Genomic DNA, 3424 nt, shown 5'->3' on the forward strand with positions numbered 1-3424 from the left:
ACAGCTAAGAATCGAATTTTGATCAGTTCTTGTATTAACAGGGAACTTGAACTCGAAGCTCAATGCTGAACTTGAAGAAGTTTCCAGTGAAGATGAAGTCCTTCAAAGGTTCGATTGAAGGTAATGTTGAAGATATGTAGTTATAACTGATTTACTTTAATTAATTTATCCTTACTTTATGTTAATAACCTTCCTTATAGTCCTTCCTTTCAAATATTTTGTTCACAGATCATTTCTAACACACTGTCTAAACATGTATGTATTAAAACAACAACAACAACTTTTTACTTTTTCTTTATTTCAGCTGAAAAGGAAGACCATGGGCCTGTCAAACCTTGTTTGTGGAGAGGGATGAATTTGACCATCTTGTGTGTTTACGGAGAAGACCAAAAGCTGCTAAGGCAGATATTTCCAGAGGTACGTCTGTGTTGATCTGAACACCTCGACAGAACTTTACTGCAGTTACATTTTGCACCGAATTTTATGTTTTTTACTTTTTTAAATACCTCACGACCCCATCAGTACAAACCCTGTGCTACGTCAAAGTATTAATAATTCAAACAATTTCAGCAAATTCATATGATATTGTAAAAGCGTACTCTCCAGCTTTTCCTCCTGCTGTCACTGACCATCGCCTCAGCTCTCATGCAGACTGTGCCCATTGTAAGTAGTCAGAGCGTTATATACTAAAGTTTATATTGAGTCCACTGTATTCTTTATTAGCACCGTCTTAACCCGTTCTAACAGTACATGATATCTGTCCACACCTCACAGTCTGCCTTTATTTCCATGTTGATTTTAATTGAACACATCTGTCTAAAAGCAAGTCAAGAAATGCTGTGTAACTTGTCATGTGACACATCAGATCTTCAGTTAATTTGGCCAAATTAGATCATTTAAGGCTGTTCACACCAAGAATAGTAACTACAATAACTATTTTAGCATCCACACCAACATCAACCAATGATAAAGTTATGTTTATTATTAACACACTGCAGCGACGTTGATGTCTGCCACTTTAAATGATCAAGCTTTTTAAATGTGCATTTTGATTGGCTGTTTAATGTTCAGTTCATCAGCTGGAAAATATATTCCACTGATGTTGTTCCTCTGTGTCATTAAATGTTAAATAGTTGCAGTATGGACTCATCCTTGGTATGAAGAGGTCTTTAAACTGCTTACAACAATCCTGCTGCATGTTATAGTCTAGAAAATAATTGAGAATAATATAGCTTGAAGATACAGCTTTCTTCCCTCTCATTTTGTTAAACTCAAACACAACATTCTGCCTTTCTTTGCTTGTTTCTCTTCATCTTAGTCCTTTACTCTCTCCACTCACTCACACATTCTCTCTTGTAAGGTACTAACCGAGCGGATGGATGCATGATGGCCTCTTTCAGTTTTGTCAACTGAACGTCTACTAGTGAGGCTCAGCAAGTTCTTGTCATGATCAGCCCTCTCCAAGAAAGGTTTGTAGAAAATTGTAATCAATATTCATTTAATCCTCTAACCTGAATCTTTTGGTGAATTAACTTAATTATATCTGTCTTAATTCATATGTTTAACCAGCAATAGTAATTAAACATGGGGTTAATAGACATATTTTGTTTTACAGCTGAAGAGCAAAAGCACAAACAACATCAGTCCTGTTGGGGATGAGGAATGAACATGGCTCTATTGTGCCCAAACAGAAAAGAGTGAAAAGGTGCTCATCCCCATTGATGTGTCTGTATTCAAGCAATGCATTAGTACAGAATATGATGTTGATCTCTATTCAAGTCAGCAATTATCATTTTTCACATATACATCTTTTTATAAGTCCTAGAATGAACAAATCATCAGGGCATCATTTCTGGAATTTGGGCAGAAAATGACTGGATATGGTGAGTACTGACACCTGCACCTGTATTCACCAAACTATTTTTCTTATGGACTTATAGTTTTTGAAGGAGGATGAAGTCAGTTGATGGAGAAATGAAGAACGAGATGTGTTGTATATGAAGACTTCAGATGCAAAAGCCTTTAAGTTCTGTATGAAATGTTCTTCTAAGAAGAATTTTAGAAGAAAATTTCAGGTGGAACTTAGATGCCTTTGCATCTGAAGTCTTCATATGTACAACTTCGTATGAGTTTTCAATACATTACTGATTTGTTATGACTGCTTTTATTATTTTCTACTTGTACAGAAAGACTGCAGTAGAAGGAAAGCTGGTACTGAGAACATTTGTCTTCAGTCCAGACTAAAGAGAAGCGGGTCTGAGGCCAGAGATGGAGGAGTCAATGGTCACCAAATGCAGCGCTGCAGCCTGAAACTGAGAAGACTGGATTCCCAAACAGCTCTGTGACCGCACAGATGTTACGGCCATAAAAGAAACTTCACAACTGAGAGCCCATACCTCCAACAACCTTCAACAGGAATCAATGGTATGTCCATTTCAACAATTCTAAATAATAATAATATATAATTGACACAATGATTTTGTCTCTCCAGGACATCTACGCAAGGTTTTTCTTTTGTTGAGGACCGTCAGAGACTCCAGCCACACGAGCCATGGATTGCTCTCACTGTTACCATCAGACAGACATTATCACAGAACCAGCACCAGCAGACTGCAAGACAAGTTCCTTCCACAGGCAATCAGACTGAACTGAACTCGTACCAGTAACACCACACACACACACACACACACACACACACACACACACACACACACACACACACACACACACACACTCACACACACACACTCACACACCAGCAGCCTCATACTGTATGCACTGCACTCTATCAGCTACACTGACCGGACTCTCTCTCACTATTATTCTGCAGCCTGATATTCTGTTTGCACTAATTCATACTGTACTGAAAGTGAAAGTGACGTGACATTCAGCCAAGTATGGTGACCCATACTCAGAATTTGTGCTCACACCCGGAGCAGTGGCCAGAGGTATATCTACAGTATACAGTGATTGCTGTTTATTGTTTTCATTTTGTTCTCTCTGTATAGTATAGTATTGCACTATATTTTCTACCTGTATTGAGCTCTTATGTATACGGTTTATATTTTTAATACTGTATATGTGTTGCAAATATATTCAGTACTTGTCATGCTGCAGTTTGCACAAAAGCATTTCTCCACCTGTATACTTGCATTCATGGTATTGTGATAATGAAATGATTTGATTTGAATTGGTCACATGACTTGTTCATCAGTTGTACTGTTGTGCTGGATAACAATTGCAAATTGTTTATGACATTGAAGAAGATCATGATAGAGACATGGATTTGAAGAAAACCAGGAGAGCTCTGATGATGAGAAGGAAACTGGATGTGATTCTTTGGTGCTCAAGACATTTCACCATGCCTTCATCTGGGTTTCTTCATCTGATTAAAATAATATGGTTATAAAGTAACCCATTTTTA

At 37.6% G+C, this 3424-nt stretch overlaps 1 long non-coding RNA gene across 2 annotated transcripts; it reads left to right on the plus strand.

Annotated features, from left to right (window-relative positions):
- Positions 1-374: 374 nt before the first annotated feature.
- Positions 375-2870, plus strand: LOC113052495 (uncharacterized). 2 transcript variants are annotated; one of them, XR_003277043.1, is made up of 5 exons: positions 381-417; positions 1361-1469; positions 1616-1705; positions 2240-2424; positions 2492-2870. It is a non-coding gene; the product is annotated as an uncharacterized LOC113052495 (long non-coding RNA). The 2 variants fall into 2 exon arrangements; XR_003277042.1 differs by lacking the exons at positions 2240-2424; positions 2492-2870 and adding an exon at positions 1820-1877 and having other exon boundaries at positions 375-417.
- The last annotated feature ends 554 nt before the right edge of the window (positions 2871-3424 follow it).

The sequence above is a fragment of the Carassius auratus genome, chromosome 32 (assembly GCF_003368295.1).
Source record: "Carassius auratus strain Wakin chromosome 32, ASM336829v1, whole genome shotgun sequence".
NCBI lineage: Eukaryota > Metazoa > Chordata > Actinopteri > Cypriniformes > Cyprinidae > Carassius > Carassius auratus.